The sequence below is a fragment of the Periplaneta americana genome, chromosome 14 (genome assembly GCF_040183065.1).
Source record: "Periplaneta americana isolate PAMFEO1 chromosome 14, P.americana_PAMFEO1_priV1, whole genome shotgun sequence".
NCBI lineage: Eukaryota > Metazoa > Arthropoda > Insecta > Blattodea > Blattidae > Periplaneta > Periplaneta americana.
The window spans coordinates 132,580,252-132,597,354 of NC_091130.1; positions in this window are offsets into that span (position 1 = coordinate 132,580,252).

The window sequence follows — 17,103 nt, forward strand, 5'->3', positions numbered from 1 at the left end:
ACATCATAACCGAAATACACGTTCACAGCACAATCTGTTGCTATCAATACCACGTCATCAGACATCTCTGTACTCAAGTTCTTTCTCAATAGCCACGGCCCGCTCATGGAATTCGCTGCCGCTCGAAATCAGGGGTAGTCTTAGTCCTCAGTTGTTTAACATTAGGTTGTTTAGATATATTTTAAATGCAAAGAATTAGTTTTTTAGGTATCATTTTTATTTATTATTATTATTATTATTATTATTATTATTATTATTATTATTATTATTTTACACTGTCATTACTTTATTTTTCCATTAACACTTATATCTAGATAATTGTCATTGTCTCAATGTAACACGTGCTGTGCTGATCATACTAATTCTACTATTCCTTTAGTTGTGAGATTATATTCATATGTATTAATTCTTTTTTTAAAGTTAATACTGTATACTAGATGTATTTTCCTGTTTGGGATTATGTATTCAGTCTCTTTTTTTATTATATATATTTTTTTATTGTTGTTATTTTAAAGTTAATACTGATTGTGTATATGTATTCAATCTCTCTTTTTTACTTAATTATGTTTATTATTATTTTTAAGTTAATATTTGTATACCGGTATGTATTTTTTTTGTATGTGTTTTGATCCTGGTTCAGTGGAAGAGAAGGCCTGATGGCCTTAACTCTGCCAGGGAAAATAAAACTATTATTATTATTGTTTTTCTATTTTTTCTTCTCGTATTAAATGCTTTAGTTCGAAGCAATTTTTCGTCTATATTTGATTTTGTCCTGTTTTTCCTAGCATTTTGTTCGGATCAAATTTATACATAGGACAAAACTAACATTCTTTCAATCATTTATTATCATAATACTCTTCTCTCTTAAGTTGACTGAGTATATTGAGAATGAAATCAATGACTTTCCCGAAACGTTTCATATGAAACAATTTTGATCTCGAAACGGAAGCAAAAGCGAACGATATTGTATTAAACTTTTTTTTTTGTTTGAATGTCTCAAAGATTAATTTCCTCAAATTAATGACATTACTTACGGTTCATCTTGTATAAATATCAGCCAGAACCTCAATCAGAGGTTAAACTAGTTACTAATATTCTTATTATTAGCACAGAAAATAAAAATTCAATCAAAGAGTCTCATTAATAAGTTTTATTTTATTGGGTTATTTTACGACGCTTTATCAACATCTAGGCTATTTAGCGTCTGAATGAAATGAAGGTGATCATGCCGATGAAATGAGTCCGGGGTCCAGCACCGAAAGTTACCCAGCATTTGCTCGTATTGGGTTGAGAGAAAACCCCGGAAGAAACCTCAACCAGGTAACTTGCCCCGACCGGGATTTGAACATATTTGTATTACTCATGATGCAATCGGTAGATTGAGCCACCGTACAAAGCCATTATGATGTATGTTGCTGGGATATTATAGTGACGTGATTAAGAAACATTTATTTAAGATCTTATTTAATATCAAAATTATTACAACAGAGAAACTACAAAGTACATATTAAATATAATAGAAACAAAAGTACACTAAAATCTAAAATGCATTAAAAAGCTAAAATGGTTCAATTTAAAGGAACTGTGACTGAGCTAAATTCTTTTGAATTAGTGAAATATTGTGAATATCTGAAAAGTAACAATAATTTAAAATAAGGATCTTATTTGCTGAATACGAATCATGTTGTAATCTTCATCTTACGATGTTTGGATGACGTATATACGTCCGTTGATGTGACATATTAATGAATTAAAACGTATTATAGTGACTATAATAGTATTTAATTCACGAATCATGTTATTATAAAAAAGCCGATATGAATCTACGAACTTACTTATTTAACTATTTATTGTTATTTATTTAACTAGCTAGCTAGTGAGTACAAATTACATTTATAAAACAAAAATGTTTCTAGCCACTACCGTAAGAGCCAGGTTCGTGTACGGTGTGGTCTTAGTCAATAATATAACATAAAATTTACAAGGACAGTTTACTAAATACAGTAAGTAACTTAATTCAAACCAATAAATACAACACAAGAGCAAGAATAAAGAAGAAAGAGAAAAAGAGAGAAAAATACACATTTAATATAAATTGACAATCCGACAGAAGCCAGTGATATTCAATAAAAACATTACTATGGTCGACAGAAATAAAAGGTAAAAAAATACATTTGTTAATATTATATATACATTTGTTAATATTATATTTCTTTTTTAAAGGCTTCAATTTTAAAATATTTCAAATTTGGAAAATGGTTTGTAATTCTGTTATAAAGTCTTGGGCCGAAACTAGCATTGAGTTTTATGTTCAAATAAATCAAAGTATTGTGGTAATTTGGACATGAAATTGTAAAAGATAGGGTAAAGGTTTGTAATATTGTGATACGAGTAATACTGTGATAGTTCTATTTGAGAATTTATTGCAATTTTACTGAATGAGAGTTGAACTGGTTTTGGGCAGAAACTTATCCACGAACATTTCCTTAATACGAGTACGTTGAAGCAGAAAACCGATCTTCCTCTCGCTCAGTAAAATTGTAATAAATTCTCAAAAATAACTATCACAATATTACTCATGTCACGATATTACAAACCTTTACCCTATATGCAGTTTTATTCGCGTCTGTTTTGGAAAAATGAATATCAGACGGAATCTCTTTCTCCAAAATCCGAAATAATATCCATTCAGCCAAGTACCTGAATTTAACACTGAATTAATCAGCAGGCAACATCAAAGTATTTACAATGTTGCAACATCGACATTTCAATTCTTTATTCCGTGAAAAATACACATGATGGGGTATTTATGTAAATAGAAATGTCTTAAATTTCGCCAAGAATCCCTCTGTTCCCTTAGCAGACGTTCATGCCACTCTTTTCTGCGGAAGAAAATCTCGTCTCCTATGTTGAATATTCCGAGTTATTTCATTGCTACAGTTCTTATTTCGTCTTTAATATTAAATGCAATAATTTTGAAAATTACATTTTTTCATATTGCAAATTTATCCTTTGAAGAAGTGGAAAAATTCAAATACCTGGAAGCAACAGTAACAAATATAAATGATACTTGGGAGGAAATTAAACACAGAATAAATATGGGAAATGCCTGTTATTATTCGGTTGAGAAGCTTTTATCATCCAGTCTGTTGTCAAAAAGTCTTAAAGTTAGAATTTATAAAACAGTTATATTACCGGTTGTTCTTTATGGTTGTGAAACTTGGACTCTGACTTTGAGAGAGGAACATAGGTTAAGGATGTTTGAGAATAAGGTGCTTAGGAAAATACAGGATGCGGCATTTAACGTTTCCTATTTTCAAACCCCCATAACTTATTTAGTTTACAAGTAAATTACAAGAAATTAATCAGTTTACAACCATTATAATCTTGGAATTACAGTACATTTTATGTTTTGAAAATAATGTCTTTAAGATGTCCTCCATTGGCGTCAATGCATTGTTGCAATCTTCCCTGCACACCGGCCATTACTCGCCGCAATGTTTCAGGTGTAACATCAGCAATTTCTTCACGAATCGCGGTTTTAAGGTCCTCGATGTCATGAAGGATACGACCGTAGACCTTACTCTTAAGATACCCCCACAAAAAGAGATCAGGGGAAACAGAGGGCCGCTGAATGTCACCTAATCTGGAGATAAGTCGGCCAGGGAAAGCAGCACGAAGTGTGTTCATTGAAACACGTGCTGTATGGGATGTGGCTCCATCCTGTTGAAACCACAGGCGCTGAATGTTCCAGTTACGCCGCACGGAATGATACGGACTTCTCTGCAGAGCCGTTTTCACACGTTCGACATTATCAGGAGTCCGCGCCGTTTTCTGACGAACTCGAGCTTTGTTTTGAACCGATCCCGTTTCACGCCACTGACGCACCCGCACACTGATTATTTTTCGTGATGGTGCAACTCCACGTTGATTATCACCAAAAATCCGCCTAAACTCGCGCTGGACAGCAACAATTGACTAGGTTGAAACAAACTGTTCAACACAGAAAATGCGCTGTTGCACCGGCCAACGTTCCATGGTTAACTAAAGGCTTTGCTACACCGAATCCCTGTGTTGGGATGTGGCTAACTAAATCCAAGGCTTTGCTACACCGAATCCCTGTGTTTGCAAACATGTTTTACCAACAATGTGAACAGAATCGCCAACTTAAAATGGGAAACGTTAAATGCCGCACCCTGTATTTGGGGCTAAGAGGGATGAAGTTACAGGAGAATGGAGAAAGTTACACAACACAGAACTGTACGCATTGTGTTCTTCATCTGACATAATTAGGAACATTAAATCCAGACGTTTGAGATGGGCAGGGCATGTAGCACGTACGGCCGAATCCAGAAATGCATATAGAGTGTTAGTTTGGAGGCCGGAGGGGAAAAGAGGCCGAGACGTAGATGGGAAAATAATATTAAAATGGATTTGAGGGAGGTGGGATATGATGGTAGAGACTGGATTAATCTTGCTCAGGATAGGGACCAATGGCGGGCTTATGTGAGGGCGGCAATGAAGCTCCGGGTTCCTTAAAAGTCAGTAAGTAAGTAAGGCTAATGTGCATGGTTTATTTGCGGGTATCTGCTGAGAGATTTCAGGAAATGCTCATTATAATTAATTAAAATTCGTGATATAAGTTAATACTTCTTCTTTATGATTTACTGCTAACTCGATACTGTTTTTCTGGGAAATGTTTAATATTCTGTTTTCCAATCTATATTCTTTTATGTGAAGAATCGAACATAGATTAAAATAAACGTTCATTCTGACTTCCGTAGTCCAGGCAACTTGACCGTTGAGCATTGCCTTCACACGAGAAAAGCTAACAGAACGTAATGAGGCCGCGAGAGTTCGGAGACATATGGGAAATAGTGGACAGTATTCTGAATATATATGCAAAGAACCGTAAAATTAGCGTATCAAGCGCTTCGTCTGGCTTCTGCGTTCGTCCACAGCACCGGAGTGACGTAAATATTGCAGGAACATTAAACAGCTTCTATTTTAACATGGGAATTCGAAAGAATTATAAGATAGCAGTATTGTTCGTCCATGCATTCAGTAGCTATAGCTGAGTTAGAGACTGACAGTTTTTCTATCATAGGGAACGAGGTTGTCTTGTCCAAGAAAATTACCATTCTTCCCTTGAGAAATAAAAAAACTATTTCCTTCATCATTGGTAGTAAATGACCGCCGTTATACTTGTCTGCTTGTCGGTTTTACTTGTATAAAATCTGACATTGTTCGTGTATGACACGATAACTGTATACGTGATTGGAGTGACATATTTTTCAGAATAGGCCTATTGTACGTTGTTTTTAAACGAGTTCGTTTTTATGAGCTAGGCCATAGCTAAATTAATTAACGGGTGAGCATGAAATATCATGTAAACATATTGTTTATTTCAAATGGAACACATTGGGGGAAAAATCGTTGTGAAAATCCATTATCACTTGGTGAGCTTTCCTTGTCAGTCTAAATAGAAAGTCACAATAAATTTTAAGTGGATTTCTTAATTTTTTAGCATTAGTTCGCCGTAGAGGCCCCTTAATGAAAGAGTATCATTAAGTTGACGATGAACATTATTGAACTTTAGAAAGTAAAGTAAAAGTATAAATTTGAAGATTATGATCTAGACTTCACTATTAAGTTGACGATGAACATTATTGAACATGAGAAAGTGAAATAAAAGTGTATATTTGGAGATTATAGCCTAGACTTCACTAATTAAATTGCCAATGAACATTATTGAACATTAGAAAGTAAAATAAAAGTGTAAATTTGAAGATTATAAAGTAGATTTCACTAATTAAGTTGACGATGAAGATTATTGAACATTAGAAAGTAAAATAAAAATGTAAATTTGGAGATTATAATCTAGACTTTACTATTAAGTTGACGATGAACATTATTGGAAATTAGAAAGTAAAATAAAAGTGAATAATTTCGAGGGAAAAATTGTTCCGGGGCCGGGTATCGCACCCGGGACCTTTGGTTAAACGTACCAACGCTCTCCCACTGAGCTACCCGGGAACTCTACCCGACACCGATCCAATTTTTCCTTCTATATCCACAGACCTCAAAGTGGGCTGACAACAGTCAAGCAACCAACATTTGAATGCACACTAACTCTGCGTGACTTTAAAGTGTGGTTTTCTGTTACGTACAGTGACGTGTTTTAGGCAAATTAAGCTTTCAGGAATAACTCCCTGTAAAGTTAATTTGAATAATTTCGAGGGAAAAATTGTTCCGGGGTCGGGTATCGAACCCGGGACCTTTGGTTAAACGTACCAACGCTCTCCCACTGAGCTACCCAGGAACTCTACCCGACACCGATCCAATTTTTCCTTCTATATCCACAGACCTCAAAGTGGGCTGACAACAGTCAAGCAACCAACATTTGAGTGCACACTAACTCTGTGTGACTTTAAAATAAAAATATAAGTGTAAATTTGGAGATTATAACCTAGACTTCACTATTAAGTTGATGATGAACATTATTGAACATTAGAAAGTAAAACAAAAGTGTAAATTTTGGAGATTATAACCTAGACTTCACTAATTAAGTTGACGATGAACATAATTGAACATTAGAAAGTAAAATAAAAGTGTAAATTTGGCGATTACAATCTAGACTTCACATATTATAGCCTAATATGTGCAATGTTACTAACTCGGTTAGGCCGGCTGCTTTCTTACGAGATCCAACTGATGTGTTGTCTAGGAACCTGACACAATGGCGTTTTCATTTTTTTTTAATGGCTGATAGTCCATACCTGGTATTTCATAATATGGCTAATTGAAATCTTCTCTTCAAATGCTTTAAAATGATATTTATTGATATTAAAGAGTCAGTTCTCCATTACAAGATCGTTCTTGTTCGAGAAAGTAAGATTATTTCCCTTTAAATACTGTTTCCGTTCCTTTCTTGCTTACACTATTGTTCTTACAAATAATTGTGGGACACTTAAAACAACACCAAATCTTCATGAACAGTTGGAATGACGTAGTTACAACACACTGGAATTACAGTTAGTAAACATTTGTATGTGACTGATAACTGTACGTAATCAATTGATAACATTTGCAAGAATTATGGTTATCTAACAGGTTTCCCACAAAGAGGCTGCTTCTCTCCACGTTTCATTACACCATGCCTTCTAGGAGACAGGTTGGAGTTCAATGTCTCATTAGCCGTTGGGATTGAACTCAGGACTCTGGGTCAATAGGGTAAATGTTTGGTTGTGGCGAAAGGCTGTCGGTCTAATTGACTAACTAATGAAGACAAACACCTTGGTTACGTGTTAATGATAATGTGTGTGGCGGTTGTGTTTGTCTCCAGGATAATGCGAATCCATAGCCTTAATACATTTGCACTGCAATAAAGTACCACTGCTTATAATTTGCGTCTTGTTCGTGTATAATCGCGAATTCAGAGCTTAAAATATTATGCACTATGAATTAAAAGCAGGAGTCCAAGAGACTTTGGAAGAGAAATGCTAGAGTTGAAAGTTTCCGAGTGTTCTTGGGTGCACTCAGTCCACTTATATAATTAGGACCTAGTTTAGGATCTTTCCGATGCAGTTAAAAATGCTGAAGTTAAGAAAGCATAGCAACTGTACGTCAACATTCTGTCCGTCATATTGAAACTTTTTTGTTACGAAAATTCGGTTTAATTTTTCCATTTCAATATCTAAAGCACTTTATCGCTTTTATTTTTATCATGTTATTGTAATTTCCTCCCTCACCTCTTTTTCCCCGTAGTCTTGGTTTAGTCTTCCGTTTTTCTCGTCGTCTTCTGTCCATCGTCTTCAGTCTCCTCTCCTCTTCAGTTTTCCCTCGTTGTCTTCCGACTTCCTTCGTCCTTTTCCGACTTCCCTCGTCCTTTTCCGACTTCCCTCGTCCTCTTCCGACTTCCCTCGTCCTCTTCCGATTTCTCTCGTCTTCTTCCGACTTCGCTCGTCTTCTTCCGACTTCCCTTGTTCTCTTCCGACTTACTCGTCTTCTTCCGACTTCCCTCGTTCTCTTTTAACTTCCCTCGTCTTCCGACTTCCCTCGTCCTCTTCCGACTTCCCTCGTTCTCTCCCGACTTCCCTCGTCTTCCGACTTCCCTCGTTCTCTTCCGACTTCCCTCGTCTCCTTCCGACTTCCCTCGTCTTCTTCCGACTTTGCTCGTCTTCTTCCGCTTCCCTCGTCTTCTCCCGACTTTGCTCGTCCTCTTCTGACTTCCCTCGTCCTCTTCCGACTTCCCTCGTCCTCTTCCGACTTCCCTCGTCCTCTTCCGACTTCCCTCGTCTTCTTCGGACTTCCCTTGTCTTCCGACTTTCCTCGTCTTTTTCCGACTTTCCTCGTCTTTTTCCGACTTTCCTCGTCTTTTTCCGACTTTCCTCGTCTTCTTCCGACTTCCCTCGTCTTCTTCCGATTTCCCTCGTCTTCTTCCGACTTCCCTTGTTCTCTTCCAACTTCCCTCGTCCTCTTCCGACTTCCCTCGTCTTCTTCGGACTTCCCTTGTCTTCCGACTTTCCTCGTCTTTTTCCGACTTTCCGTCTTTTTCCGACTTTCCTCGTCTTTTTCCCACTTTCCTCGTCTTTTTCCGACTTTCCTTGTCTTTTTCCGACCTTCCTCGTCTTCCGACTTCCCTCGTCTTCTTCCGACTTCCCTCGTCTTCTTCCGACTTCCCTCGTCTTCTTCCGACTTCCCTCGTCCTCTTCCGACTTCCCTTGTCTTCCGATTTCCCTTGTCTTCCGACTTCCCTCGTCTTCTTCCGACTTCCCTCGTCTTCTTCCGACTTTCCTAGTCTTCTTCCGACTTCCCTCGTCTTCTTCCGACTTCCCTCGTCTTCCTCCGACTTTCCTCGTCTTCTTCCGACTTCCCTCGTCCTCTTCCGACTTCCCTCGTCTTCTTCCGACTTCCTTCGTTCGCTTCCGACTTCCCTTGTCTTCCGACTTCCCTCGTCTTCTTCCGACTTCCCTCGTCTTCTTCCGACTTCCCTCGTCTTCTTCCGACTTTGCTCGTCTTCTTCCGACTTCCCTCGTCTTCTTCCGACTTTGTTCGTCTTCTTCTGACTTCCTTCGTTCTCTTCCGACTTCCCTCGTCTTCTTCCGACTTCCCTCGTTCGCTTCGGACTTTTCTTTTCTTCCGACTTTCCTCGTCTTCTTCCGACTTCTCTCGTCTCCACTTTTCTCTCGTCTTCTTCCCTCTTTGTCTTCCGTCTTCACCGAAATCTTCATCTTTCGTCCTCGTCGTATTCCGTCTTCCTTCGTCGTCTTTCGTACTCGTCTCCCGTTTCCATTTCTCTTTGTTGTCTTTCGTGTCTCTTAGTCGTTTTCCTTCTCTCTTCGTCGTCTTTCGTCTCTCTTCTTCCTTCCTTATCACGCACTGTCATCAATTTTATTCAAAATGTCTTTATTCCTGTTTCTTGAACGTCCTGTTCTTTTTTTTTCAACTGCATTTGTGAAATATTTATACTAAACTTTTGTGTCTGCACGTTTCACACCACTATTTTTCATACTTTTTTTTCCCCATTTCCTTCACTTTTACTTTCCCTTAAGCTGTAAATTTATCACATATATTATAATTAACACCACATGAAAATTTTAGTGGACAGAGAATGGAAATGTTATTTGCAGGAAATTTAGTGGAAGAGAAACTGTCCCTCGTTTTATTACTTAAACGTGATAATGTCAGATTCTGTAGAATAATACGGGAAGATGACTATCAATAACAAAGAACACATTTCTTTAATTAGTCACGAAATTTACAAGTTATTGTCAAAATTATTGTTTTTGTTTTAGTTTTTGGTGTCTTTGACTATTGAAATGCTTGAATTATAGTTTTCTGACATAAAAAACTACATTTCGAAAAACAAGATTTAGTTTCATTATTGGCATTAATTAAACGTGTCGGATTGTATAGTTGACCTCGATACTGGCAGAACCGAAAACGCGGCGTTATATTCGCAATTAGGGACCAAGATACAGTATAGCATCCAACATAACTTGCTTGGTTTTACTGTTGCTAAATCTGTTTTGAACTCCACGTGGTGTAATACACAGTCCCCTAACCACCATAAAAGAGAGCACCGAGTTTCAAATTACAGTTATTTGTATGATAAAGTCTCTGACCCCATTACATCCTATACAATATTCTGTATTATCAACACGGGAATTATGTGCCCATACTGACTCTTATGCTCCGCCCGGCTCTCTACCTTTTATAATTCATTTGCACCATTCACTTTGTAATTTTGTACATGTGATGTGTAACATTAATTGAAATATGTCTCTCTTATATTCGTAGATAGTCATTTTCGGCAATATTTCAAAGCTATAATAATACAGAGATAATTAAAGTAAGCTAAATTGCTGTTACGGTTTTTAGATTCTATTTTTTCTCATTTTAATGTAAATATTTCTGAATTCAAAGAAAGGAAATTTTACTTTGATATATCAGCCATCAAATTCGATTAATTAAAATGTGTCTCAGTGAAACGTATAGCAGAATCAGTATAGGTCAGTTTCTGTCAGATGCGTTTCCAATTCACTGTGGGCTAAAGCAAGGAGATGCACTATCACCTTTACTTTTTAACTTTACTCTAGAGTATGCCATTAGGAACGTCCAGGATAACAGAGAGGGTTTGGAATTGAACGGGTTACATCAGCTGCTTGTCTATGCGGATGATGTGAATATGTTAGGAGAAAATCCACAAACGATTAGGGAAAACACGGGAATTTTACTTGAAGCAAGTAAAGAGATAGGTTTGGAAGTAAATCCCGAAAAGACAAAGTATATGATTATGTCTCGTGACGAGAATATTGTACGAAATGGAAACATAAAAATTGGAAATTTATCTTTTGAAGAGGTGGAAAAATCCAAATACCTGGGAGCAACAGTAACAAATATAAATGATACTCGGGAGGAAATTAAACGCAGAATAAATATGGGAAATGCGTGTTATTATTCGGTTAGAAGCTTTTATCATCTAGTCTGCTGTCAAAAAATCTGAAAGTTAAAATTTATAAAACAGTTATATTACCGGTTGTTCTTTATGGTTGTGAAACTTTGACTCTCACTTTGAGAGAGGAACATAGGTTAAGGGTGTTTGAGAATAAAGTGCTTAGGAAAATATTTGGGGCTAAGAGGGATGGAGTTACAGGAGAATGGAGAAAGTTACACAACGCAGAACTGCATGCATTGTATTCCTCACATGACATAATTAGGAACATTAAATCCAGATGTATGAGATGGGCAGGGCATGTAGTACGTATGGGCGAATCCAGAAATGCATATAGAGTGTTAGTTGGGAGGCCGGAGGGAAAAAGACCTTTGGGGAGGCCGAGACGTAGATGGAAAGATAATATTAAAATGGATTTGAGGGAGGTGGGATATGATGATAGAGACTGGATTAATCTTGCTCAGGATAGGGACCAATGGCGGGCCTACGTGAGGGTGGCAATGAATCTGCGGGTTCCTTAAAAGCCAGTAAGTAAGTATATCAGACATCAACGAAACATAAATAATGTATTGATCTGAACGAGTGGGGGGGGGGGGACAACAACGGTGAATAGTTCAATGGTTGAGTTGTTTGGACTTTTCCATCGCTAATTTTTAAAAATTGTAGCACGGCGTTTTGAAGAGTGGATCCTTCTTTGTTGTCAGGTGATCATTACAAACAGCTAGCCTGTCTGACATCCCAATTTTTAAATTTTGTAGTAAACACATACAATTAAACAGATCCCCACCCGAGTTGTGGGCTGAGCCTGCGTCAAACTTTCCTCACACAAATATAGCAAAGTCATCTGAAAGACTCATTCCATGTATGACATCCCATTTTACACGTATTTACTTCTTCCCTTCAAGTATTAGGTCCTTTGTCCTGTTACGATCTCACAGTTGAATTTTCGATCTAGCGTACTAACTAGAGATGAACAAAACTAACTGCCGCTCTCGCTCGCTGTGTTCGTTGCATTTGTCTTTCGAGTCTCGTCTCGTCACTCTCGTGCGCTTCGAGTCTCGCTTATTATTCCCGAAATAGCATTTTGTCGGCTTGGAAAGATTTCGTAACTTTGAATAACATACATAGTCCTAATTGAAATAAATAACAGACATGTTTAATTGGTATAAAAGACAAAAAATAGTAGCATAGTTATCAAAATGGTCTGGCTCTATTATCAGATATTACCTCTGATTGAGGTTCTGGCTGATATGTATATCTATTATCAGACAGTACATCTGACTTGAGGATATTTGTCAGAGGAAGGACAATTGATTGTATGCATTTGAAATCTTATTAGTGGAATATGTAGGTAATCGGCGATGTATGCATTGGAGAGGAAAGGAACTGGCCACCCTACCCCATTATCTTCTGGCCTAGTTGCGTCATGAGTGATGGCTTATTGGTGTTACTTATGAGGTTCAAACCTGTCTTCGGACAGTTAACTAAACAACAACCACCTATGGTTATATAAATAGAAAAAAAATTCTCAATTTGCATTTCTAAGAAACATAATACATAACATTAAATAAATCGTTAGTATTTTCTTACTTGAGATTGCACACTTGATCTCAAACATACAAAAAAAAAATCTTAGCCTTTTAATAAGAGCCTAGTAATTAAATAAAGATTGGGGAACCGATTTTTATACACTGAAAGGTAGAGATGATGTTTCAAATACGCTACTTGATTGTTTATACATATAATTATAACAGTTGCCAAAACAGATAAAAGTTCAGTCTGATATAAACAACTGGCGATTCAAGGCTGCTTGACGTGCGAGAGTTGACCACTTCCGAAGTCTTGGCCGTTTGGATTCACTAACAAGGAGTCAACGACTTCGTAGGTAATATTGTCCTGAGGGTTATCGGCTTTTCGGGCGCTGTTAGTCTTGATTTCTCGATCGTTGTTCAACTCTAGTACTAATACATTAAATTACAGTCGGAAATTTACTTGAACATAAATTACAACGATAAAGCCTGAAACGTTTTTACGAATAAAAATATAATCAAAGTGCAGTTTCTAAAAATGGTAGACATGAAGTTTCAACCATGTCAAAGTGATAGGGCCTACCTTGATTTTCTTATAGCTTGATCTGTTAGCATTTATAGATTCTATATTACACTCAACATTTTCGCGCTTTTGAGCTGTCATTAAAGCTGTATTGCCGCTTATGGTCTGCACTCCAAAAATCCCAGTTGTTTTCATTCAGATTTGGATTCGTCTCTACAGCTTGGAATGTTGATGCTCTAGCCCAGCGGTCATCAAAACATTGCACGCTCGGGCTAGCGACTCATACCCGCGGATAAGACACAGCCCTAGCGTGCAATCGCCGCTGCTGGTTGGTATGCTGTCTCTCTATCCCTTGTGGACGACGGAGCAGAGTTCCTTACCCTCAGCGAGTGCTGACGACCACTGCTCTAGCCGTTCTAGTACAGATATATCTCAATAAGATTATTAATCTTTCCGCATGATAATACATTAGTTATAACATTGAATTTATAACGTCATTGATATTGTAATAATAATAATAATAATAATAATAATAATAATAATAATAATAATAATAATAATAATAATAATAAAAATAATAATAATAATACTTACTTACAAATGGCTTTTAAGGAACCCGAAGGTTCATTGCCGCCCTCACATAAGCCCGCCAGCGGTCCCTATCCTGTGCAAGATTAATCCAGTCTCTATCATCATACCCCACCTCCCTCAAATCCATTTTAATATTATCCTCCCATCTACGTCTCGGCCTCCCTAAAGGTCTTTTTCCCTCCGGTCTCCCAACTAACACTCTATATGCATTTCTGGATTCGCCCATACGTGCTACATGCCCTCCCCATCTCAAACGTCTGGATTTAACGTTCCTAATTATGTCAGGTGAAGAATACAATGCGTGCAGTTCTGTGTTGTGTAACTTTCTCCATTCTCCTGTAACATCATCCCGCTTACCCCCAAATATTTTCCTAAGCACATTATTCTCAAACACCCTGAACCTATGTTCCTCTCTCAGAGTGAGAGTCCAAGTTTCACAACCATACAGAAGAACCGGTAATATAACTGTTTTATAAATTCTAACTTTCAGATTTTTGGACAGCAGACTGGATGATAAGAGCTTCTCAACCGAATAATAACAGGCATTTCCCATATTTAATCTGCGTTTAATTTCCTCCCGAGTGTCATTTATATTTGTTACTGTTGCTCCAAGATATTTGAATTTTTCCACCTCTTCGAAGGATAAATCTCCAATTTTTATATTTCCATTTCGTACAATATTCTGGTCACGAGACATAATCATATACTTTGTCTTTTCGGGATTTACTTCCAAACCGATCGCTTTACATGCTTCAAGTAAAATTTCCGTGTTTTCTCTAATCGTTTGTGTATTTTCTCCTAACATATTCACATCATCCGCATAGACAAGAAGCTGATGTAACCCGTTCAGTTCCAAACCCTGCCTGTTATCCTGAACTTTCCTAATGGCATATTCTAGCGCGAAGTTAAAAAGTAAAGGTGATAGTGCATCTCCCTGCTTTAGCCCGCAGTGAATTGGAAAAGCATCAGATAGAAATAATAATAATAATAATAATAATAATAATAATAATAATAATAATAATCTGCCCCCCCCCCATCTGCCCTTACGGACTCATTATATCCTCAAAAAAAAATTATTATACATATGTAAACATAGATATTAAATTTTAAAGAAGGGAAACAAAGAAAAGGGTGTGAAAAATTACAATTGCTATTAATGTGGCACCATGTGATTAATTAGAATTTGGCAGGATTTTTTTAACATAACTTTTCTCTTAATTTACCATGAAGAATTTATATTGTAGATTAGTAGTGTCAGAGTTGTAATCTCCGAAACCGCTTGTGGTGCTAGAGAAGTCCAGTCGGAGCGTGAACTTGCTTATGTCTGTAGAAGCACCGGAGCACGCAACGAGTTATAGTGGAGCGCTCCGCTCCGTTTAGGCTGTGTCTGACAACGCTGTTGTAGATGCAAATAATAGATAGTGTGATTCAGTTTGCCTGTATTCAATACGAGACAGTGGCGTCTCTTAAATACTTAACGGGTAGACACTTTTCTCAATTAAGAGGAAAATGTTCATTCTCAAGGCGAAAATTGAACCCGGATTCGCCAGATTTGTCACAAAAACTATCAAAAATGTGTTACACTAAATCTAAATGTATGTTAGTTAGCTGATACTGAAAGCAAATAATATCAGATTTAGTATCTACCGTTTAAATATTATATGGAATTAGTAGAAATTTTAACAGACTTGTCGTATGACTACAAAATAAATTATGCCTAGTATTCCTATAATGATATTTTAATACCTTTATTCTTGCAGACGTTTACCGCATGCCTTCATGTCACTGTCAGATGTGGTGCACACTCGAAGCAACAGGTTGCCGACCTGAAACATTTTCATTGTATCTTGTTTTTAAAGTTGACAGTTGACTTTATGAAATACAGTGGGTGTTGCGACACTTCTGACTATGTATCAAACTAATTCCAAAGTAGGCCTATCTAACTTTGTAATTTTGATCAGTGTCTTTATTGCGTACCGATTTATTAGGAAATCCTAATAAAACTCCAGCAAATAAAACACCAATCCCGAAGAAATTATTTAATAGTTTATATTCTATGTCTTTTTTAATTTGGTTTATTTTACAACGCTTTATCAACTGCTATGACTATCTGGCGTCTGAGGGAGATGAAGGTGATAATGCCAGCGAAATGAGTCCATGGTCCAGCGCCGAAAGTTACCGAGCATTTGCTCTTAATGGATTGAGGGGAAAATTCTGGGAAAACCTCAACCAGGTAACTTGTCTCAACTAAGATTTGAATCCGGCCACGCTCGTTTCACGGTCAGACATGGTAACCATTACTTCGTATGTCTTACTACACTCATTTCTACATAAATGGAACTAAAGTTCGGAGACATCATACCTGTCGAAATATAATGCATATTATAGGCCTATACTGGTCTTTAAAGTTTTTTTCCATGAGAGCAATTTGTTTTTGTTTTTTTTTTTATCATTTCAGGCAATTTAAAGTTTGTACATGACTCAAAACGTGTGAGAAAATTTTCAAATTTTCACAGCTGGTGTGCTAGAAATCAGCTCATGATTAATACTTACTTACAAATGGCTTTTAAAGAACCTGCAGGTTCATTGCCGCCCTCACATAAGCCCGTCATCGGTCCCTATCGTGTACAAGATTAATCCAGTCTCTATCATCATATCCCACCTCTCTCAAACATTTTAATATTATCCTCCCATCTACGTCTCGGCCTCCCCAAAGGTGTTTTTCCCTCCCGTCTCCCAACTAACACTCGGTATACATTTCTGAGTCGACCTGGTTGGCGAGTTGGTATAGTGCTGGCCTTCTATGCTCAAGGTTGCGGGTTCGATCCCGGGCCAGGTCGATGGCATTTAAGTGTGCTTAAATGCGACAGGCTCATGTCAGTAGATTTACTGGCATGTAAAAGAACTCCTGCGGGACAAAATTCCGGCACATCCGATGACGCTGCAGTTGCGAGCGTCGTTAAATAAAACATAACATTAACATTAGGCCTATACATTTCTGGATTCGCCCATACTTAAAGTTTGTGTGACTGCAACCTGTATATATTTTTGTGTGGCTTTACTTTGTTTATAGTGTTTTTCTCTCTCTCTCTTTATTTCCTGTGTACCTTTACTTTGTCAGTGTACTCCATTCAGTTTTTAATGTTCTGTTGATTGGTGTTGTCGTTGATGGCGTATCTTTTACGAGTTGTTCATAATCAAACGATTTTCGTGAAAGTTTACCTGCTCCTGATATGGCCATATCAAATGCACCATGGCCATATCAAGTTCATTTCACTTTTATTTTTTCACCTGACAAATTTACATGCCTTATAGCTGGGATTACGCAAAAATTTTGTATTTTAAGAAAAACAACTTAATTTTTTATGGAAAACCCTATTTTGACTACACTTTTGAATTATAATAAATATTATTAAGTGTCGTTTTTATTCATTTTACACCAAAATTATTTAATTTTAGCACAACTACGCTATCAAACTGAAAACAATCATGATTTGTAGAAC